Genomic DNA, 25,870 nt, shown 5'->3' on the forward strand with positions numbered 1-25,870 from the left:
TGACAGTAACATAGAAGAAATCATACTACGGTCTTACAAATATGTTTACGGCCAGAATAAAAATGTTAGCATTAATACTTGTTTAAAAAAGTAAAAATTATCATCCAGAAGTTTCTACTAAAGAGTAATACCCACATGGAGGCGGACACTGTCCATGCGCTGATAGAGCGAAAGAGAAAAAACTTAACATTTCTATTTACACGCCCTGGGACTGGCAGCAATTAGTCAGACAAACCTCAATGAAATATACCGTACATACTATGAAACTAGAAGATTTTAAAAATTTAAGGTCTTTGTATGATGTCAAAACATCTTAAAATCCGCCTTTGATTAATAGAAAAGAGACATTAACAAACAACAAGTTCTTCTGTCAAACTGTGTTTAACTGCAAGTTAAACAAAACAGCATTGGAACTCTGTTTTTAAAAAGTAATTTTCATGACGAAAACCAGGAGATTGACCTTGTTAGGTTTCGAAAGCGACACCTTACATTGCCAAAAGATTTGCAACTGGTATCACAAAGTCCAATACTTATATCACAACAAAAGTATAACGATCTATTGGCATTACTGTCAAATGTTCCTACATTTTGCCATGATTTTTATCAAAACTTAAAGCATACCTACTAGTAATACCAATAGTGACTATCCAGAAGGAGACTTACTTGAGGATGACTGAGTGGTTTGTACCTAAAATGCCATTTTTACATACATATTTGTATTTGTAAAGGAAAATTGTATGGTTAAATAAATTTTGTCAGTAATAGTCAAATAGGATTGTAGTTGTTATTGAATACCCCATACTAACTCTTACAGTACAATAACTTTATTAGATGGATACAACACCATGTCCGTTAAAAGGGTTAAAAAACACAGGAACAAATTTGTTTTTAATTATAACAAATGTATTATGTAAATAACAATAAACAGAATGTTCTAGTAAAATATTGTTTCGATATCTCAATAACTAGCTGCAGCAATAATACTTTTTGGTGAAAAAAAGTTTAAAACTGCTCTCCTGTAAAGTTTTAAAAATGAACATAGTGTTGATTCCTTCCGAGATACAGATATTTGCATTTATTTTTTTTTTCTAACTTGCATAATAACTGCCTTTTCTAGTTTTTCCCTCTCTTTGTAGCAAACACCACTTATTTGGCTTCATTATCACTGTATAAATACTTAAAGAACTGGTTACACTTCGTAAATACGTATACACAACAAGTTGTCGATACGACTGCTGACGTCACACACCGTAGCCTCGCTGCGAGGAGCCGTTTTTCTAGCCTCCATTAAAATTAAAATTAAGAATTGATTTATCTTAAAAAATATATATTTTTAAACAATTTCATGTTAACTATATTTTTATATAGTTTATAATCCAATGAATTTAATTGAATTTAACTATATTTAAAAATTTCTGAACATCCCTATTTTACTTTAAAATAAGTTTAGTTTGACTTTTCGATTTCCACTTCGATTATTACTATAATCCAGCTTTTGAATAATCTAAGACATATCTAGAACTATAGGTACATCAAACCTAAAATATCTGACATCAAATAAAGTGCTTAAAAACAGTTTATCATTACTTACAACATAAGTACGTACGTTGTACCTATGTAACTATGTATGGAGTATTTTTTCTATAAAAGATGTCAAAAAATAATAAAAATGCATCTACGAAACAACTAATTTAAAAAAGTTGTATTAAAAATACCATACATAATTACGTTATATGTAAAATGTTTACAATTTTAATTTAATTAATATCAACTAAAGGAGCTTGCGATTGCGAAGCTACGAAGTCAAAATTCTGTAATGTTGGTTGCGTGCATTGAGAGTTTATAAATATAATATACATCCATCGGATGGGTATTCACTTCCGATTTAACTTCTTTTTTTAATTATAGACTATAAAAACACAAACACAATAAGCAAGGCAATATTTTGTATTGTTGTTTCATCCATAAATAATTGTTTCTTTATATAGGTTTTTATATTGATTAATATCAATGAATATAGACATATTCGTTGATAATATTGAAAAGTTTTTCTCCGAGAAATTCTGGACAACTCAAGACTACATAGTTATCATTATGAAGCAAAGCAGAACACATGTCATGTAGCCATAATATCAGGCAGTCGAAACCACAAACCATACAGAGTATGTATGGTTTGTGGTCGAAACGGCTACTAAGAACCCCTAATAAAAAAAGCTATATATAGTCTTTCTAGATTAACTTAATCCTATTGACAAAATCAAAACATTCTTGGCGAATCAGAATGGAGATGCTTTTGTATGCTCAGTCAGAGAACATTCATTAGAATGCGTACACACCAGTGCTTTTATAAAAAAAAATCTTTACATAATGAATAGATATATTATAAAACACAACCCATCTAACATTTCAGACAGAAAGATTTATTAATCGCAATGTAGTCAAAAACATATTGTGTTCTTTATTTTAAAAGGTAATTTTTAAACTCGACTTATTGATGTCAAAATGTGGTGGTAAATCGTCTCACAGTAGAAGTGTAAATGCCAAAAGAAGGAAAAAAATAATTTTTTTTATGGAATTAGTTAACACAACGACATTGGAACTATATTTATAAAAAAAGTGGATCAGTAGACGGTACAGTAGACTAAGGCGAAGCTTCATATTATGGTTTCTGTATTTTTAAATTTTACATTATTTTAAAATTAAATAAACAAATTTTTTATTTATTTAATTTTTTTTGTTTTACGATTTTTTTGCAATCATCGATTTACAAGGTTTATTTATTTATTTGATTATTTATTAAATTTGATCATTTTAAATGTAAATACAAGTTTGAATATTATCTGACATCTACCAATAAATAACAAAATGCAGATTTTTCAAAAACCCAAAATATTTATTATATACTTACTAGGTAGTTAATGCCATAAGGTAGTTACATTGATTTATTTCCTATCTTTAACGGAAGTTAAAGTAACGGGAGTAACAGTTTCAGTTGAAAATGTTTTGAGTTAAACGTATTTATGTGATGTAATAAATGTAATACATCTATTATATGAAAGAAGCATACCAGTAGATTTGAAAGACTTTGAAAAATGTATACAAAAATAACAAAGTAATTGTGAAACTTAAATAGGGGGCTAAATGACTAAACCAGTTGCATGCAAATCAGAGGGGAGGGGTAAGCCCCACGATATGGCTGTTGGTGTCGCCCTCACTGGAGACGGACTCGCAGGGGCATTGGTTCTGCCAGAATAGGATACTTCCTCTGGGAAGTTGGCAACACTCTTTATGCTCCTATTCTACCAAACGGTAGCGTATTGGGTGGTCAACGTCCAGGGGTCCCCGGCCTTTACCACCCGGGGAGGGAATCTTCGTTATCCATTCGTGTTGACACGGATTCCTTGATGGGTAAGGGTCAAGGATTTATTGGGTTCCCTGGGCTCCGAATCCCGCCCGCTGTGAAGATGCTTCCTGCTACCGATGCGTGGGACGGAGGGTCAGCGCCTAGGGCTGAAGATCTCGTACTGTTTAAGCTCATAGTGCTCCAAGAAATGCAATTCTATGTAGTGATGCCGTCTTCTTATGCCCGTCAACCAACGATTCCCTAACAGGATGGGCCTGGGCACTAGTGTAACCAGCAAGGGGGCGGAACGGCGGTTTTGCTAGCAAGCTGAAAGTACTGGAGTTGACCGCTCCGTCTTGTAAAATCAAACAGATGGACAGACAGTTGAACTTCGTGGACTGGAGGGGTTTAGGTGAGCCCCCCAGACACCCCTAGTGCGGTTTACTCTCTTAAGATTTCTCTATATATTTTAGTTCATTAGGCAGAACGATTACATTTTCTCCTTCTAATAAATATTTTGATGCAAATTTTGTAATTGTATGTTCCGTTTCATTATATTTTTATGCACATTCTTGGGCAATTGTTGTCTATGTTGTTTTCTTATCACTATCATTTATTTTGCATCTTATTTTATTAACCAATGTGTGGTTTAGTCTTTCATTGATACCGTCGAACGGGGTAAAACCGACGAAAATTTGAGGTTTTTTTCATGTTTTCATGATTATTTTTGAATTGAGAAAGCTGCAAATTATATATGTTAAAGTATCATATCTGAAGTGCCAATTAGTGGTGTTGCTTTTGAAATCATCTTAATAGTTGTTTTCTCATATATGTTCAAAAGGTGATCGGTTTTACCCCATAGGTTGGGGTAAAACCGATCGGGTGTTGAATTGCGTTTATGTTGCTTTTAAGCAAGCTTTAGGGTAAAACCGATCACACAAAAAACATTTTTAAACTATTTTTTATGCAATAAATTGTAAAAATCAACACAAGATTTGTTTACTAAAGAACTTATTTCAAAAATAAATACAAATTTGGGTTTAAAACATTGAAAAAACTTAAAACAAAACATAAAATAACACACTTATTTCTAGAAAACAAAAGGAAGACGTTGGTTCTTTGGTGGTACATTGTTAATTTGGTACCTACTTTCTACCTTATTCTAACGTAAGGTTGGAAATCCCCCTGAAAGTAAATGTTCCTCTTCTGAGAGGAATTGTTTGTATTCTTTGTATAATCTGTTCTTTTTGAACTATATCGATATCCTCGATTTCTGGCTTAAGGCGCGTTTTCACGGGTCGATCTGGATTGAACGATTTAGGTCGATTATAAAATCGAAAGCAAATTGAATATGTAAACCTTAAATCGACTTGGCCGTTCGGCGGAGTGAGTCGATTCGACGGAAGTAGAAAGACTGTCTACTTTTGACTGGCGATTGCCGCCGAATCGATGTCGAACGACTGGAATCGAATGTGTAAACACCTGGTCGAACGGAAACACAACGTACCGAAAGCCGAGTAGAGTACTTCTAGCGTGTATAAAGTTGTTGTTTTTAGTACGAAAAGCTGTAATTTTCGGCAAAAATGACTGAAAAATGATCAGATGCAGACATGGCAAGATTTTTGGATGCTTAATAAAACTATGATGTATTATGGAATCCACAAACTGAGCTTTATAGCAATCTACAAGCGAGGCGAGCAGCATTGCAAGCAATTCTACAACATATGAATAAACCGAATATGTCTGAAAATTATTTGAAAAATAAAATAAAAAATATTACAACAACATACAAATTGCGCAACAAATTAATTGCACACCTACATTAATCATTTCAAGTGATGCCGTTTTGTACCACAATTATTTCAACATTTATCGCCTATCGTGTAAACCTTTTTGCTTTCCACACAGATCGAATTATGGTCGAACGATCCAAATCGTTCAACCTAGATCGACCCGTGAAAACGCGCCTTAAGCAAAGCAAATTTGTTTTTTTGACGACTTTTTCCTCAAGCATTGAAGTGTGACCTCCTTGTCAGAAATATCTGTAATTTTAGCAGCAAAAAATCGATCTCTTTTGTTCGTAACAAATTCAACGACAACAAATTCTCCAAGCTGAAAATGTGTATCATCAGAAACCTGGGGTGTATCCTTTGAAATTTCCTCGTCATTTTCCAACTCTGAAAAACTTAGATCGTGTACTTCTAACCCTTGCTCACTTTCAGAACCTTCACTTTCTTGTACAAGGTCTTTCTTAGAAATACTTTTTCGTGCTGCCACCTTCATCCTTTTACCTCTCTTTGGATTTTCACTTCAACCTGTTCTTCTTTCTTTCAAATGATCGACAATGGTATTCACATATTTTCCATTGATCCACATATTATATCGTGCACCAGGAAAGCCTTCATCGGCCCATCCTTCATACATATGCTTTGCCTTGTACACTATATAAGGTGGGAAGAGTGTTCCATCACCAGCAACTGAAAACATAACGCTAGTGCTCGTTTTCGACGTGTCCATCACTCGATGAGTGTGTTTTGATCCTTTTCTGACCACGACTTTTACAGCTCCTTGATCGTCCGTGAAGTTGGTTTCGTCATAGTTTATCACATTTGACGGTGCGACCCCTTTCAAAGACTCTCCAAGATGACGAAAATACTCTTCAACTGTTTCATAAGTGACTGCAGCCCTTACCGTTTTTGTATTCTCTGCCAATTTTACGGTGAGATCCTTATGTCGGTCCATAAATTTGAAGAACCAATCTGGTCCTGGTAAATTGTCTCTGAATCTTTTTCCTCTTCTTCCTGCTCTGTTAAGAAACTGCTGAACCATATATCGAATGTCAATACTGTGTAGAGGATATCCCCAGTCCGCGCACACTAGTAAACAGTCAACCAGCTTTCTTCCAGTTCAGAAAGAACTGGTGGCGCTCCAATCTTGAGATGTTGTCTCTTTTTTCGAATTTTTTTTTGTAAGGTGGTATAAGGTACTCCATAATTCTCAGAGGCCTTTCTTATAGACATACTCCCACTAGCAACAGCTTTCAATGCTCGTTCCAAATAAATTTCATTGTACTGTAATTTTCTTGTTGGTCCTAACTTCTTCTTATAGGTGCGAGGCATTGTCTGTAAACAAACAAAAAATATGTTAAAATCTTACACCAGTTTGAAGAGGAGCTATGTGATCTCATATCCATAAGAATTAGGTAGGTACCATCTATAAAATAACTAGAGAATTGTTGGTCGGTTTTACCCCACAAATTTCAGATTTTACAGAAAAAAATATATCAAAATTAACCCAAAAAGAAAAATCGCATAATTGGGCATGACTAATACTCTCTAAGAATTCCACAACAAAATAACACTTACCAGAAATGTTCTATAGTAATCAATTTTTCTGTAGACGGAAATCTTTCAAAGTTTTGTAAAAAACACCCGAATACGACGTTTTGTTTACTAGCCTATACTGCAGCCACGCGACACTTTCAACCTGTTACTTTGAGCTCACTATGGCGACTGGCATATCCTCGGACAGGTACGAACGCTTGTTTGGCGGTAAATTCACATATACTATTAATAATGAAAATATTAGGCAAAAAATCCTTAGCAATCGGTTTAACCCCATGTGATTGGTTTTACCCCGTTCGACGGTACCGTTTGAAAATGCTGCATCAACAGCAGTGAATATTATTTTTATTTGATTGTTCCGTAGAAAATTTTTGAATTCTTTAGAATTTATGCCAGGATATTGATCAGTTAACACAGTCTTAATTTCGTGATCTTGTGTCATCTTTTTAATTATATTCATGAAGTCGTTAGAATATTGTGTTTCCCGTGCCAAAATATAAGCGTATCTTGAGAAATAGTCTAATAAAAGGTGTAAGCTGTGTATACGACAGGGGACGCGTAACGTTCTCTTCTATTAAATTTGATAATGGATGAAGTTATAGACGAAATGACAAAAAAACCAAAATGTGTACCAAATCCGGTCCGGATGTTGGCGATCATGAAGGCTATCATGGTTTTGTTGACTGCTCTGCGAAACAGCTCCGCAGAGGTCTTCCCAAACCATTGTCGGAGGTTTTTCAACCATGAGATACGACGACGTCCCGGTCCTCTCCTGCCAAATACTTTACCCTGCATAAGGAGTTGAAGAATTCGATATTTTTCTTCGTTCTGCATCACTTGACCGAGGTACTCAAGCTTACGTTATTCCACTAAATTAAGCACTTCTTGTTTTTTTTTCTAATGAATGAGCTGTATGACCTCAATGTTGGTGACATGGTCCACATACGATATTTTTAGTATCCTCCTGTAGATCCACATCTCGAAAAAACTAAACTCCTCCAAATTACACATACTCCTCTAAATTGTTTTGTAGAGTTTTATTTTTGTATTTTTCGATATAATTGTGGATTTAAGGAGGAGATTAAGCCCAAAATAGCATCTGTTGGGCGTGCAAATTCTGCGGTAGTATTATTTTCAGTGTTGAGGAGAGACCCCTAGGTATACAAATTCGTTCACTGCTTCAATAACACTGATTAGCTGATTCTTTTAATGCTACATACGCCTCTCGTACAGCGTTTTCCGTTCTCCCAACAATATTGATATCATCAGCATAGGCCAAGATTTGCACTGATTTATTATATACTAAACCAGTGGTTGTGATTTGTGACATACGTATTACTTTTTCCAGAGCCAGATTGAACAGTATACAGGAGAAAGGGTCTCCCTGGCGCAGCCCGTTATTTTCTTTAAAAGGTTCATACAGTTCCTCCTGAATTCGTACTCTAAATTAAATTTTTTATATTGTTAAATTTACCAACTGCGTTGGTATTCCTAGCTCTTTCATTGCTTTAAACATTTCTCTTCCATTTACAGAGTCTTAGGCTGCTTTGTAGTCTATAAATATGTGATGCTATATTCCAGTGTTTTTTCAGGGTTTCAAAATTTGTTTCAGGGTTGCAATCTGATGAATTATCGATTTACCACCATTGAAACTAGTCTAGCCTGAACCAGGTATTTTCTACTATCCGTTCTACATATAGTGCCATACGGTGATATAGTACTGTGGTAAATATTTTATACGCTGCATTTAGAAACGCACATTTCTTTGTGGTTAGAGCATTCAAAGATATCTCCTTTTGTGTATATGATGCAATGTATTCCAACATTCCAATCATTGGGGAGGGATTTCTGTATCCTTATTTCTTTTATAAGCTGATGTAATGCCATTATGGTATCATGGCCGCCTTCTTTATATAGTTCAGCTGGGAGATTATCTATTTCGGGTGATTTGTTTCTGGCTAGTTATTTAACTGCATCTTTAACTTAACAATCGTTGGTGGTTCCTCTTCCCTCTCGCCTGTTTCCCTTACCTCATCTCTTTCGTCGTCCAGGTTTTCTTCTTCCTCCTCTATATTAAGTTTTCAACTATATTAGAGACATGAAAATCACTGTCTTGGCAGTAGTTTGGTTTTATTGTAAGCCAGACACAAAAGTAAACTTGTCAGACAAAAATAATTATGTTAAACATAAAATAGGTTTCATAAATTCGTTAGGTAAGGGTTTAAACGCACCTTAAACCAAACACAGAAATTTGTAGTGAATGCTGTCTATAATCGGCTGTTTGTATAGTGCAATATGTATCTGTAGGAAGTATCCGTAATATATTTACTATATTATGCATGATAAAATGATAACTCATTAACACATCTCCTCGTTGGTATCTGAGTGATTAACTATTTTGGGAATATCTACATTCTTATAAATAAGATCATACTTCCAATCCGATAAGAAAAGGTATCCGCATGACCCTAACCATAGTCTCCATATTCTCCAAAAAGCCATATTCTCTTCCTACACCGCTCTTCTAATTTGGTCATTGCTTATCAGTTGCAGCATTGATATCATACTGCTTACATTTTTAATAATAGTTGAAATTATGTAACAGATGGATTTTAAGTCTATATAAGCGGATAATTACAAGAACACTCTGTATATTATGTGTCGACTAATTTTCCCTTTTAAGTAGCGCCGTTCCTCATTGTCCACTACCTATGCAGTAGTGGTACTTTTAGTCCAGTCGAAATATATGAACTGCTTAAATTAATTTTGTTGCTCATATTCTAGTATACACAGGGTTTCCTCGAAAATAGTGCGTTCCTTAAAGGTATAGGTAGAAGACACCGTGTAGAGCAAACGTTGTTATGACATTGTTTTTCTAAATTCAACCGTTTTACCAAAAAACGAAAATACATTTTGGTATGCAAATTGAAATCTGTCAATTACGTGCAGTACAAAAATCTTAACGTAAACAGTCACAATTTTAGTAAACAGATAGTTCAGAACAATCGTGTTTAGTGTCTCCACGAAACTGTTTTCGATTCATGAGTATCCTATGTTGATGATTTATGGAGAAGCGCAGTATAACAGTAATTTAGCCGTGCAAATTTCACCAAGGTGAATCTTCCTCACAGATTAACATTTTTTAGGTGGCATTAATATAAACTCGTCGGAGACCCTGAATTTTCATCAAGTGTTATATGCGGATGAAGCATGTTTCACGAGAAATGATGTGTATAATTTTCATAATTGTGGGGGCGAGGAGAACCCTTATTTAATACGTAGGACAAATTTTCAACGAAAATTTAGAATTAAATGAAAAGGGTTGCAACGATAAGACTACCAAAGAGAATTGAAATACCTTGAAATTATAAAATAATACCTCAATCAACCATGGGAGCTTATCGTCTATGCTTCGCCTAGCTCAGTCTCTCAAGTGTGAATCCGTCTTGTCTTAAACTATAAATTAAACCATGAAAATTTAGCTGGCAACAAATAAAACAATGATTTAACGAATCATATTTATTCAACATAAAAAACAATATTTAAGTAGCAAAAAAACAACCCTGCCTAATGCTTTACATTAAATAAATTTGGAACTGATACTTATGGCATCAATAGGCTGCTTGCTTCTAATTATATGTTGCCTCCAGATTATGTGGGAAGGTCCTGTTACCGCCTCCAGGGCATGTGGGTAGACCTTACATACAGCTGCAGTTGATTAGTCCCATATATTCCATATTATTATATAGTTCCATAATAAACTAGAATACAATATCAGTATTAGCCAGACATCAAAGAGGGGTTAACTTCCTTGCCAATTATTTTACCAAAATTAGAATTAAACAAATAGCAGATGGCAAGGATAAAATGAAATTACTATTAAACTTAGTTAAATTTTATAAGATTCCTACATGCACAAAATTGAAAACATGGCTTTAAAAGAATTGAGGTTATGAATATTGAAAATGCTGTCAAAATTATAGAATATAGATTAAAACGAAAGTACTCACCCCAAGAGATTTCTGCAGACGATAAACTGAACCTTATAATTATTTGCCTTCTTTTATACATTTCAGGAACAGACAAAAAATAATATTCCCACCATGTTAGAAAAGCTAATGACAGAAAGTAAGTGGGAGACTGCAATGAAGTTTAGCACAGATGCCATAGGATGTATGCCTATGATGGAATTAGCTCTTCTGTTAACATAGAACAGAATATTTAGTATACCGTAAAGAAAGAGAGAGAGGAAAGGAAGAGAGAGGGCGAATATTTATTCTACCGGACAGAAACAGAGAGAGGGCGCCAACTACTTTTTAAAGAAAAAATAGTAAAAAAGAATCTGAAGGTTAAGGAATTTATACATTAATAAAGAAATTAAAATAAAATAGTTATTTAAATATAAATTAATACAGATATGACGTTTATACCGTTACCGGGTTACTATTTTTTCTTGCAAAATGGTGTGCCGCTACTTCTTAAAAACGCGGCTTTAACACTAAATGAAATGTGGTTTCTTCACGACGGAGCCCCAGCACATTTTATCAGAGCTGTTAAAAATCTTCTTGATACCATTTTCCTCGTCGTTGGATTGGTAGGAATGGATCCATTCTGTGGCCAACACGAACTACCGAATGCAATGTACTCAATTTTTATTTTTGGGGACATCTGAAATCGTTAGTTCATGATAAGCGAGATGAAATCAAAAGCTGAATTACGGGAGTTAAAGTTTTTTATGCAGAAACTATCCTACATAATTTAGTTAACTATGGCATTACTAACAATCGCATCCGTCGTATCAATGCATGTGTTTGCGCAGATGGAGGCCACTTTGAACATTTATTATAATAATTATTGTCAAGTAAGTACAAGTATCTAATTTAACTTTACTTCACAAGTAAACAAATTACTGATAGTCCGAGCATAGTGAAAAAAAATAAATTAGAATTAATACAAACGTTGTCTGTTGTATTTTATTTCCACTGTTAACTATGTAATTCAGTTAAAGCCTTCGGCATTCAACACCTTTAAAGCTTAATAAATACATAACACTAGTTCAGTTAAAAGATAAAGTGTTTATTGTAAATAATTGACATTTTAACAATTCGTTTAAAATTCTGCCATATTTCAATACATTTCAGAAAAACATTAGAAATAATTTTTCTTAGTTGTCTTAATTACTTTTTAGGAATTAAACCATAGTACTTACTTAAGTAAAAATAATAATTTATTTAAAAATTCGAGCTTTAATCCAGAATCTTAATTAATTCGGATGCCACAAATGCCAATGTGCCAAATTCCACATCATTAAAGCATGAAATAATTATTTTGCAGGTATTAGGTACATTTCCTAAGATGTTAAAAACCTTGAAATAATTTTTTCACTGGATGCTAAAGTGTTACGTTTGGCCTGTTTTCTAGTATGGAATGGAAGTATGGACGTTAAAGGTCAATGCTTAGAATATCATGAAAGCACAATCTGCGGTATGCAGATGATACAATAGTGTTTTCCAATACCATAGAAGGGCTGCAAAACTTAATGAACAAAATAACGGAAACAAGTAGAACATATGGACTTGATATAAACACCAGCAAAACCAAGCTAATGATCATCAGCAAGGAAAACAACTGGAGCAAATCTGTATATGAACCAAATGAGAATTGAACGTGTCTCATAGTACAACTACTTGGGAACTATCATCAATGAGTCGTGGGACAATAGCCAAGAGTTTAAATGTCGCATCGGAAAGGCAAAAAGTGCATTCTTGGCTATGAGCTCTGTGTTCAAGAGCCATGACCTCATCCTAGAAACAGAAATAAGGCTCCTTAAATGTTACGCATACGCAGTGCTTCTGTACGGAGTAGAAACGTGGACATTAAAGGCGGAAACTCTATCAAAACTTCAGGATTTTGAGCTATGGTTATACAGAAGGATCCTGAAGATACCATGGACAGACAAAGTCACCAATGACGAAGTACTGCGGAGGATGAACACAACCGCGGATTTGGTCAACATCGTGAAGGGCCGTAAGCTGCAGTACTTGGGACATATAATGAGAAATCAAGGCAGATACGAGCTACTCCAATGCATTTTGCAAGGTAAAATTAAAGGAAAAAGTGCCCCAGGACGAAGAAGAATATCCTGGCTGCTAAGAGAGCATGGTATAGAAAGACCTCAACACAGCTATTCCGTATAGCAACCAACAAAGTCATAACCAGAATGATCGCCAACGTTCGGAACGGACAGGCACCCTAAGAAGAAGAAGACAGTCAGAAATGAGGAAGTATTAAGAAGAGCAGGCCTCCAGGATAGGGAACTCTTTGATTATAGTTCGTCCCAAACCCTTCTTTCAGTGCGTCATAGTTGATCGAATTCTCTCTAACACATTAAGCTAGAAGTGACAGAAAAAAACGTGAGTCTGTGATTATTATACATAGAACTTAGAAAACTATTTATCGTAAAGCTAATTCTACTTACGGATGTATAATTGGTTGGAGTTTAGAATACGCTAAATAGATATCCAATCGATGATGCGCATAAATATAATTTGACGAAGAAGGTCTCGATCTTGACAATACCTTCACAACGTCAACTGATAAAATAATTGTCATTCTAGGTTAGTATTATCAGACATTTTACAGTGAAAATTTAATTTTGTATTTATTGTCATAAAAATATTTTAAATATGCCGAGATATATCGAGAAAGAACAAAGACTAATATTAAAATTATTAAATTATTTTCAATTAGAAAAAGAGTGATTACGATCCTACAACTGTCAAATTTAACTAAAATGACATGCAATAATTCTCGACATTCTTAAAATCCTATTTTATGTCAAAATTAGTGACGCACTGAAAGAAGGGTTTGGGACAGACTGTATGTAAAAAGTAAGAAGACTGCATATTTAGGGTACGTATTACGGAGAGAACGATACACTTTTTAGCAACTAGTACTACAAAGAAAGATAGAGGGTAAGAAAGGTCAGGAATCCACAGTTATGAAATTCTTCGTAATGCTGCTAAAAATAGAATAATTTATTCCTGACTAGTATCTCGCCTGACAAGACAATGTACGGTGGATGCTTACATAGAAATGCACGGCACCTTAAGAGAAAGAAGAAAAGTTTGTCTAAAGTAGATATCTAATTTTAAAAATATTTTCTTCCTGTTGACGTTTTCGGTGCTTCTGTAATAGTGCTATGAATCATTTTCAAATGGATTATAAGATATTTTTTTAATTTAAAATTACTGACAACGAAAATATAAAAAGAAAGTGATAAAATTCATCCCTTTAATTCCACGCTAAACTCCTTAAGAGAATCTCGTTTTCACTTTTAAACAGTGAATATTTTTAACACAATAAATTGTTACAAGTTAAAGCATAAATTTTATCGTCTGCGAGACAATTCGTGAGTTCGACACATTTAGGTAAAATGTTACCTGTAGCTGCAGGTAAGTATTATTTCCAGAAGAAGCTCTACTTCCACCGGACTACGGGCTTAAGAGGTCGGTCAGATACTATACGACTACGAGAGACACAACTATCTACCCATTTGTGTACACCTTTCGTGAGTTGTTTTGTATTTTGTTTCTTTTAGTATCGCAGTGACAACCGAGAAAGGGGGACTACGGACAGTGTGTCGCGGCAAGTCCGTGTTTCGTGCGTGAATCTAGTACAGGTGAAATTTTACCGAAAAATAAGATAAGCTTCAATTAATCGAAACCTGACAGCAAAAAGTGGACACTTTTAATATCCGATTAAAATTCAACCGTGTTTTTCTTCCTTAAGTCGTTTTTGTGGTTTCTGGAGAGTTTGTAGGTGCTGATAGCCGATAAAAAAGGTAAGTAGTATTTACATTTTGCAAAGTGTAGGTTATATCAAATTACAACTCGGTCAAGCGGTAAGAATTAATGTAATTAATAGGATAAATTTCTAAATATTAATGGATATTCGATGAACAGTCGATGTCAGATTGTGATCTAGTTAAAGTTTTGAATATATTATAAAAACTGATACTCCAAATTATGTCTAGTAAAATAATAAATAGCATTCAAATGTCATAATATACTTATATTTAAAATATATTTTCGCTAATCGTTTTTGTGGTCCTGTTTCATAATATTTCAAAATGATAGTTTGCAGTTGAATTGTATAATAATTACTGAAATATTTTTCTAGACATATTAAAGGGTTTAATTGAATTTTCTTAATATTTCTCTTAGGTATGCAATATAAAAACTTTTTTAATGTCTAATTAGGCAATTATAAAAATTCAAAAAAAATTGGTCGCTATATTTAGATCAAAGGGAATGTATGGTACGATTATGTCATTGTTCTAGATAAGTAACAATAAATAGATAATTGAAAACACTAATGCGTGAAGGGCGAATATTATGTAATTTTTTTTATGAAATAGGGTTTTAGTATTTAAAAAACCTTTTTTATTCGTTAAAATTAGTGAGAGCTTTATAACTCTTGTACAAAACTGACACAAGAAGGTATGGATGTTTATAATTTTTCTACGTTAAACAGTCCTCCATAAAGATCCTTGCAATCTTCTGTCAATAAAACTGTGCTGTAATATTTTGAATATATTAGGTATTTTTTATTTTTCATCTATTATTCTTAAAGAAATATGATCTTGTGTTAATCTACTTATTATTATTAAAGAAATGCGTTCATTAATTTTAGCTCTTTAACTCATTATAAACCTATAGTTGTGGTACTTTCCATTTTACTTATTTATCATATTAGTATTTAATAAAAATAAAATTTATTGTAAATTTGAACGACTTTGCATGACTAAATATATGGAAAATTCGATTTTGTTGGTACTTAAGTTAAAAATATGTGCATTCATTTTGCGGTTCGTAAATACAAAGGAGATACAATTACCTATATTCAATGTTGCCACTAAGTAAAATTGTTTTGCGCTATTTTTTTTTCTGTATACTTGTACACTAATAAGAGCAGATTTAATTTAACTTGTGGCTTTTTTGAAAACGGTATTATTTATTGACAGAAAATTTAATCCTGTTAAAGATCATCCAAATTCTGAAAAAATCGTAGGAACGTTCAATTCCAATTTTTCAATCCAAGATTAGGGGAGACTGGGGCTAGTCGCTCGATACCATTTAAAAACAACTAATTAAGATTGATGGATACATATAATAATATAGAAATGGATATCTTAGTTGCAATTTGGCAGCATCAAAATTTATTAGCTAATATTCGCCACAATCAAATATTAATAACTTGGAAGTAAATGAAAACCGCAATCTTTTTATACCTATTCTCCGTTCATAAATTGTTGAGAGCACGAAATGTGCCTCAAACTCATAAAACGGTCGTAAACCATAGGCGTTCCTGAGGTGTTTATTCATTAAATAATAATATAATATTTTTTAATACTGTTATATATATAATATTAATAATATTTTAATACTAATATATTTAGCAAAAAAACAATTAAAACTTTCACGGCTAATGTTATGTAATTATATTATATTAATAAAAATAAGAATTTAACCATTAACAATTTTGTAAATAAGAATACCTTATCTCTTTGGATATTTCAATACTAATCTTCGCGTTTAATCACTTTACTAGAAAACCTGGAATTCATATCCGAAGGTACTATTCGTTACAAGATAATTAGGATGGAATTCCCCAGATTTTTAATAATATAATGGGTATGCTTTGGCCACGTGCCTCGTTTGTTCAGTTTATATTCGAAACTTAACTTAAAAGGGTGAAGTTATTACGAACGAAAACAATTTTTTTGTTTAGTACGTTTTTGATCGCATGTAATTTACGGCTCGTCGGTGTGTCCGCGTCTACGGCAGTAATTAGCGTCTCGAATATTTCTTTTGCGAATTATATGCAGTGCTTGAGTGATTTTTTATTCCATATACCTACGAACATATACGTACCTTTCGCTCGTGCTCGTTTTGTTGGATTGTTTGTGATGGCTTCATCATCAACACCATCAAGTTTTACACCGGTACTGTTGCGTACAGTCAGTAAGTCTGTCTATTCACCAAGAGAGAAGACTATTGTCCTGAATGTTCGCGATGCTCTGGTTTCTCAGAATCCCACAAACACTGTTCGCAACATAGTCGAAAGTTGTGCCAACATGACTGGCGTAGGAGAGTCAACTATATATAGGTTCCTATCAGAAAGAAAAAAACACGGTATAGCTAACCCAAACACAAACGAACACTTAAAGAGAGGGAAAAAGCCTATTGAAATTGATGAATTTGCCAAAAATGGTATTCGAAGGAAAATTCATGGATTTTTTTTCAAAAAAGAAATACCAAACCTAAACAAAATTTTACAAGAAGTTAGAGACGACCCGGATTTGCCTCATATCGGACGAACTAAATTGTGGCAACTTTTAAAAGAATTAAATTTCCGGTGGGAGAAATCAGACCGAAAATCACTTTTGATTGACCGGGAGGAGATAATATGTTGTGAGAAGAAATTATCTAAGATCCATACGAAAATTCCGGCCTGAAGAAAGGCCCATCTTCTACCAGGATGAAACGTGGGTAAACTCAGGTCATACTCTAAAAAAATTTAGCCAGATAAAAATATATTAAGCTCCAGGCAAGCCTTTATGGAAGGTTGGTCTACTGGTATCTCCCCACCTTCTGGTAAAGGCAGTAGATTAATAATTTCTCACATTGGCAGTGAAAATGGTTTTGTTAAGCATGGTTTGTTGGAATTTCAGTCCAAAAGCACAAAAGACTATCACGAGGAGATGACAGCTGATGTTTTCGAAGAGTATTTTGAGCAGATGATTGAACACATACCACCAAATTCAATTATAGTATTAGATAATGCACCTTATCATTCACGACTAGTAGAAAGACTTCCAACGACTGCGTGGAAGAAACAGGATATTCTTGACTGGCTGCGGAATAAGTATCTGCCTTACGAAGATGGAATGGTAAAAGCAGAACTTCTAAAAATTGCCCGGCAACACAAATCTAAGTTCAAGGAATACGTAGTTGACAAAATGGCGGAAAGGCGAAACATTACAGTCCTTAGACTTCCACCTACCACTGCGAAATAAATCCAATTGAACTCATTTGGGCACAAATGAAAAGTTATGTGGCTAGAAAAAATACGTTATATAAAATACAAGCTGTACGTGAATTGTTATACGAGTCTTTACAACATATTACAGAACAAAACTGGAAAGATGCAGTAAGGCATGTAATAGAAGAAGAACAAAAAACGTGGGATCTTGATAACATAATTGATGCGACCGTAGAGACACAACCGCTAATTATTAACCCTCAAGATGACTCGGATTCCGAAGTTGATCCTATTTATTTTGAATTTGAATAGTTTTCTAATCGTAATTATATAAGGTAAGTAATAATAGTTGTAATCGTACGGTATTAAAGGGGAAAGGCGCAAAATGTCGCCTGTCAAAATGTTCAATGTGTTTTAAATGTATCCATTTTTTTTTTCAAATCCTGAGAAAACTAAACAGCATTTTTGAAAAATTTAAAAACAGAATGAAATATTTTTTAGAATAAATAAAAAGTTTCTTTTGCATGCAATATTTTCAATTAAAAATTATACCATATTTTCTCTTTTATTTTCACCCCTGTTACATAACATATTAAAATAAACATTGTAGAAGTTTTCAGGGACTTTCTGCCCTGAGTAATAATGTAATCTTTCATTCTGCGTTTAAATTTTTCAAAAATATTTATTAGTTTTCTCCGGATTCGAAAATAATGGATACATTTAAAACACATTGGAAATTTTGCCAGGCGACATTTGGCGCCTTTTTCCTTAATTAAATAAATGTATCTTTTACAAATGGCAAGAAACTTTTTATTTTTGAATAAAATAAATAAGTTTTATTAAAAAATACAATTTACATAAGTACAATTTAAAAAATATATTTATTTAGTTCAAATAAATGTTTCAATCATATACTCTACGACACTGGTCGTTCATCTCTAACCATTCAAAATACCCCCGTAATAGGATTATAAGGTATTGTATTCCTTCAGATATAAGGTGGGTTAGTCGAAAACGTCTTAAACTGTCAGTTTTAGGTTGGTTTTTACTATTATATCGTATTACCTATCCTCTCTGTATTTCAGTTTTCTAATTAGGGTTAAACTTGTAGTGAGCTATCAACAAATTGTGAACCGACTGTAATTTTTCAATGTCAGTCGAAGACATTTTTAACAACATTTTAACCTTAACTAATAAGTTAACCAGTGGTCCAGATGGTATTCCTGATTACTTTCTACAGAATTGTATTTATCCACTAACTAATCCGTTACATTTTCCTTTTGAGTTATCATTAAATACATCAGTTTTCCCAACTTTATGGAAGCATTCTTATATCTGCCCAATTTTTAAATCAGGTAATAAACAAGACATAACAAATTATCAAAGCGTGTGTAAACAATCCTCCATACCAAAACTTTTTGATAGACTAATGCACGATTATTTAAAATTTTATTGTAAAGAGCACGTAATACACAATCAACATGGATTTTATCAGAATAAATCAACGGTAACAAATTAAACGCCTTGGAGAATAACAGTCAGATGGATACTATTTATACTGACTTCTCCAAGGCATTTGACAGAGTAGATCATAACATCCTATTAGAAAAACTAAATGCCTTTGGCTTCAGTCATCAATCCTTACAATGGTTTCGCAGCTTTTTAAGAGACCGCACACAACAAGTGAGAATAGGATGTTTTAATTCCAATATAATTCATGTGGCATCAGGAGTACCCCAAGGAGCTCACTGATCACCCTTGTTATTTAATATGTTTGTGAACGATATATCAGAATGTTTTAGAAACTGCAATTTCCTGATGTTTGCAGATGATTTCAAATTATTTAAATCTGTAGATTCAAATGCTGACAAAACTTTATTGCATTTAAATTTTGCTAAATGCTGCTATATAAGTTTTTATAGAGGTTTTAAAAAATATGGTACTTTGTATACAATTAATGATAATGTCAAAACAATAAAACACTTAGGAGTCACATTTGATGAACAGTTGCGTTTTGTACAACATATAAATAATGATGTAACGGGTAATTTATTAAAAGCTTTAGGCTTTATCAGGCTCAACTGTCTGAGACTATCTGTTTGGGCTTTAAGAACGGTTTATTATGCTTTGATCGTATCTAAAGTGGAATATGCATCTATTGTATGGTCTCCACAATACCAAGTTCATTCGACTACATTGGAGAGATTGCAGAACAAATTTTTAAGATACTGTGCATATAAATTAAACATACGCATTATTAATCATGATACATATACAGATATTTTAAAAACACTCAACATGAACTTATTAAAAACCCGAAGAGATAACTTTGATTTAGTATTTGTGTTTAAATTATTAAATGGTTTAATTTGTTGTCCTGAACTTCTCCAATCTATTAGTTTATAATGTTCCCTCCAGAAGTCTCAGATATATGTTGACCAGTCTTATATACCGTCTTAAGACGCTAAAGACGCTTAAGCACGCTAATTACGACGCTATAATTAAGACGCTATTACAACTTTAATATCACTGACTGCTACATATCTTTTTTTAGGTAACACATGTAACAACTTTTCCATGCTTGTGTGGTTTTTTCATATTGTTCTTTTTAGATGAACTGATGATGCTTTCTAATTAAGAAAGCGAAACGTCTTTAATAAATAGATGAAGTAGCCATCAACTTTGTCTTTTTTCTCCACCTTTTGACCGAAAAAACCCACCACTCTTCTGAGTGATCCTTAATTTATATTGGATTGACGGTCGTACTCCCTTTCTCGATATATATATATATATATACAGATTGAACCAATTTAAAACGGAACATACAATTTAATATATGTCTGTTTGAACTGCATTTGAAATAGTGGACCAATATAAAACTTGGACAAAAATAAATCCATACCCGGTGATAGACATTGTATAAAATATCGTTCAACTATCTGTCTCCTTTAAAGGAAAGAGGAGCTTGCCTAATAGTCGGAGAGATAGAGCCGAAATTTTGAACTGATCAGTAATATGACATTTCTCTATTGGAATATATTCATTGTAACTGGGTTAAGACTTTGCCTTACAGGCGGACGCCCCTCGTGGTACAGGGGGTGGCTATACAGGGATGAAGTTGTCATTTTTTTCGGAAAAATTAACGATCGATAATATGGCTGAACATTTGCCCAGAGTAAGATCTTGGTATAACTAGACGAAATCCCAAAGGGCGGACGCGAGAGTGGATACATAAGGGGTGGCGGATAGGGGTGAGGTTGCAATTTTTTGGGGAAAAATTAACGATAAGTAATATGTCCGCCATTTTTATGGCTCATTATTTAGCCCCTAAAAACTCTAAATATAAAAGGGCGGACAGCTGGGCTGGTACAGAGAGCCATAAAACGGGGTCAAATGTACCACTTGCCTGCGCATTTTAGGTCTCGGTAACAATTTTCAAACTGATTTTATTATGATATTTTTATACCGATTGATTTGAAACTTTGTATGCTCACTTCTGTTACTATTCTGAAAAGCGTCAGATTTTTTGAGGTAAAATCTAATTTGTAGAATCCTTTCGATTTTCTGACAGTTATACCATGATTTTTTTCCAAAAATTTTCAAACGGTTTTTCCGATAAGAAAAAAAAATTTAGAAAAACTTTAAAAATTTCGTCATTTTTCTCACTCTCATTGATGTCATCACATTCATCATCTTCGTCACTTTCACTTTCAATAATATCACATTCATTATCTGCTTCATTTTCAATCACTACTTCTCGAACTGATTCTGGCCTCTGAGGTCCACTAAATCATTTGAATTTATATGTTTCATCTTCAAACTCCCAACCATGTTCTACAACAATCAATTCTGTTGGTACTTATTTATGAGCATTTGTCCAAATATTTGAAATATAATGAGCTCGCAGTAGATGTTGGTGTAATTCATCTTGACATGGTGGTAAGCTTGAAGCATCGAAATTTTTTAGTTTTTTTTAAGGCTCGTTCACATCATGCAACTTATACTGCCGGTTAAATAGTGAAACTCTGACATCGTTTACTTTTCTTTTTGGAATTGTTCTCGTCAGTCCTGTTCCATATAAGTGACATATGAAAGTTTCTAAGGTTTCAAAAACTTCATTACAATCGAAGTCAGTTTCACCAAGTTGAATAAAAGCATCTTGATACTTATTACATTTAGCGCATGCGTCTAGAATTACTGATCTAAATGAACGCGCATCATTATTATTTTAATATTTTAAAATATTAATGATGCAAAATTAATGTCCAAACAGAATTTGTAAAATTATAATTAACTAATGAAAAAAAATTCAATCAATTTGAAAGTTAAAAAAAATATTGAAAATATCTAGGTACAAAGTAAATTTCAAAACTTAAAAAATTGATAATTCAACTATTAAATTGATTTTTATTAATAATTATTTGTAAAATGTTAAAGGAATTCTACAAATTGAATTTTACCTATTGATAAATAGAAATAATATATTTTGTATTTGATTATTAATGTAATAATAAATCAAATTTTTCTTATATCTGAACAATCATTATTTATGCAATATAAATTTAAAAACCTTTTTATTGTAATAAAAAATAAGTAAAATTACTATTTGTTATACCAAAAATATTTAATAGTTAACATTATAAAATTACTTTAATTTAATAAAATATCAAATATCAAACATTTATTCAATTAAAAATTAATTCGTAAAATATTTATATTTAAGAAAAAAATGTGATTTGTAAAGTAAATATGACTTTAGTTTAAAAAAAAAACATTATCATAATATCATTTTAAAACTACAAAATATTCTATAAAAGATTCAGACGATGACGTAGAGTTTTATCAAATGTTTTAGAAAAGTTTTTCTAATTTTTTTTTTCTTATCGGAAAAATCGTTTGAATATTTTTGGAAAACAAATCATGGTATAACTTACAGAAAATCGAAAGGATTCTACAAATTAGATTTTACCTCAAAAAATTACGAAAATTTTTATTTACGGAAATTTTTTTGGAAAATTTTGAGGAAAACTCTACTTGACGCTTCTCAGAATAGTAACAGAAGTGAGCATACAAATTTTCAAATCAATCGGTATAAAAATATCATAATAAAATCAGTTTGAAAATTGTTACAGAGACCTAAAATGCGCAGGCAAGTGGTACATTTGACCCCGTTTTGTGGCTCTCTGTACCAACCCAGCTACCCTCCCTTTTGGATTTAAAGTTTTTAGGGGCTAAATAATGAGCCATGAAAATGGCGGACATATTACTTATCGTTAATTTTTCCCCAAAAAATTGCAATTTCACCCCTGTCCGCCACACCTTATGTATCCAATCTCGCGTCCGCCCTTTGGGATTTCGTCTAGTTATACCAAGATCTTACTCTGGGCAAATTTTCAGCCATATTATTGATCGTTAATTTTTCCGAAAAAAATGACAACTTCATCCCTGTACCACGAGGGGCATCCGCCTGTAAGGCAAAGTCTTAACCCAGTTACAATGAATATATTCCAATAGAGAAATGTCATATTACTGATCCGTTCAAAATTTCGGCTCTATCTCTTGGACTATAAGGAAGCGATTAAGTATGAAGTGGTTTGACAGCATAATAACTGCTTGTTTAGTCTAGTTTTTTCAGCGATTCTAGGCAACCTATTTGGGTGGAGTTTTGACTTGTTCTTGAATGAGTTCCGAATCCAGCAGCCCGCTGAAGTATTGGATTTTTATAATATAATTATTTGACAACCTTTTGTTGGCCAACCACCTAGAGCGGAGTTGAGCCGAAATACATTGATTTCGTATGTTCCGTTTTAAATTCGTTCAATCTGTATATATATATATATATATATATATATATATATATATATATATATATATATATATATATATATATATATATATATATATATACATAAAATACACAAGAAGATCATAATTGAAATATACTGTACGTACATTTCAGTTATGATAAAAAAACAAATGATCATTAAATCAATCTGAGATATTTCTCGTTAATTAATACTAATCGCAATCTATATATCTAACTCGTCCTCATTATCTGAATCATCTCCTATATTAATTATCACCGCTTCAATATCTTCCTGCAAATTGTCCACCGCAAACATTTTTTCTTCTACTTTCTTGACGTGGTTCACATAATTATGCCACTGCTCTTTAGATACGCGTTGGTAAGCTTCTTTTATTAACCGTTCTACCGTGTTTTCTTTAAAATCGTCCTTGTTTGAAGCCACATACCTTTTCACTTGACTCGACTCCACACCATCTCAATCGGGTTCAGCTCGCAATGGTAAGGCAGCAGTCTCAAAATCTTAACGTCATGTTTCCGCAATTGTTTCAATTTTGTACTTGTACTCGTCCCTAAATGCGGCCTCAGTATCCAGTAATTCACTTTTTAGGTAATCTTCCCCGAAGAAAATGTTCTTTTCGATTAGCCAATCCTTGATTTACCTTTTGTTTCACAATTTTTTCGGGAAATCAAGTTTGCGGGAGTGGTGTGACGCGTTATCCAAAACGACAACGTTTTCTGTCTTTCGGCAAGTTTGGAATTAACGTCCTCTCAAATCATTCTTCATATAGATCCCCGTCCATTTCGTCGTGGTAATCAGCAGTCTTGGTCAAGAAAGTAAATTCGGCCCAGGCCACAAAACCAGTTTCGCTTCCACCATGAAGAAGAACAATCCGAGGACTTCTTTGAGTTGAAGTTTTCAGTCCAGTAGACAGCCCTTTTATGAAGACATCTCGTAGATTTTTCGACCTCTTTTACCATATTCAAAACCCATGTCATTTAGTACCCTACGAAATGTGGTTTTTGAAAAAGCTGATATGTCCTTATCATACTTCACTGTGTTTGTTATGCTGTTGACGGGTGATGGTATGTTTTCCAAAAAAAAATCATGGACAATTTTCCTCATTCAAGATTTCACTCCCTCATCGTAAGTATTTTCACGTGAATTGGACTGGAAACTGTTTTTTTTTTCTTTTTCTGTACCGATTTCAGTTCACATTGCTGGGCTTCTTCGCGGATGTCATAAATTTTGCGAACACTTACACCGCACATTTTCGAAACTTTTTCCACAGTAATACTCAAGCTGTAGTAGTCCAGAGATGGAAGCCCCAAGGAAACAGAACAAGAGGAAGGCCCCGTAAAAGATGGATAGACGACGTAGAGAGAGATCTTAAAACCATGAACATCAGGCAGTGGCGAAGGAAAGTATCCGACAGGGCAGAATGGAAGAACATTGTTAAGCAGGCCAAGACTCACAAAGGGTTGTAGCGCCATTAGAAGAAGAAGAAGAATACTCAAGCTGTCCATTTTTTAAGTTCAGATGATAGTTCAATACATTTAACACCACACGTTTTGCTTGTACACTAACAGTCATACCATGTTTTAAATTCATGACAGATACTGGCAACGGCTCCATGATGTAGGTACTTTCATCTGCTTGCGAAAATGAAATAGAACTGAGATTTCATAATTTTTGAAAACAAGTTTTTGGTCTAATGGCCAGTACCCAAATCGACAAAGAGACATGTTTGCTTTGCGTGGACAATGGGGATTAAAACTGATTCGCTTCTAATGACTTTATAATGATCTTTATTTCCCAAAGAATGTGTTTACAATGTAAGCTATGGAAAATTCATAAATATAAATAAGCTGTCGGCAATGAGTTTTTGATATATTTTACTTTTTTTATAGTATTTTTCTTCATGTTATTCTTTAGTTCGACAATGTAACTCTCTTATTTATACATCGATGATTGAATTATGCTTTAGTTGAAACAATGATAGCTTTTTATACAACCGTAGGCAATAGTTCTGTGCGTGTATATTTCAGTGCTGTGTTTTTTAAATCCGGTCCTGATGCTCCGCTCGGGGCAAACCGACAATGTGGTCGGCCGTTCTCCAGTAAGAAATACATTGCCTATCTTACCGGCACTGCATTTGCATTCTAACTAAGGCTTCTACTATAGTCTATTCATTTTTGTCTTAATTACTACTTCGTGGATCGATCGTGGGACGATCTGTGATATATAAAGCATGAACTCTTCTTTCGAAAATATATCTCTAATAAAAGGATAAATTACAGTACCATAAATCCGGATGTAATATTTTTAGGAGT

The 25,870-nt window shown here is 33.3% G+C and overlaps 2 protein-coding genes across 3 annotated transcripts in view; both read left to right on the forward strand.

The window, feature by feature from the left end:
• The window catches only part of BicC (protein bicaudal C), a 635,428-nt gene that overhangs the window by 133,758 nt on the left and 475,800 nt on the right, over nt 1-25,870 (forward strand). The gene's annotated exons all lie outside the window — the stretch shown is intronic.
• Nucleotides 14,271-25,870, forward strand: part of LOC140445786 (uncharacterized) — a 321,172-nt gene continuing 309,572 nt past the window's right edge. For both annotated transcript variants that reach the window (XM_072538129.1, XM_072538132.1), the window contains exon 1: nt 14,271-14,530. The gene's annotated coding sequence lies outside the window, so the exon portion shown is untranslated. The remainder of the gene's footprint in view (nt 14,531-25,870) is intronic.

The sequence above is a fragment of the Diabrotica undecimpunctata genome, chromosome 7 (assembly GCF_040954645.1).
Source record: "Diabrotica undecimpunctata isolate CICGRU chromosome 7, icDiaUnde3, whole genome shotgun sequence".
NCBI classification, from domain to species: Eukaryota; Metazoa; Arthropoda; class Insecta; order Coleoptera; family Chrysomelidae; genus Diabrotica; species Diabrotica undecimpunctata.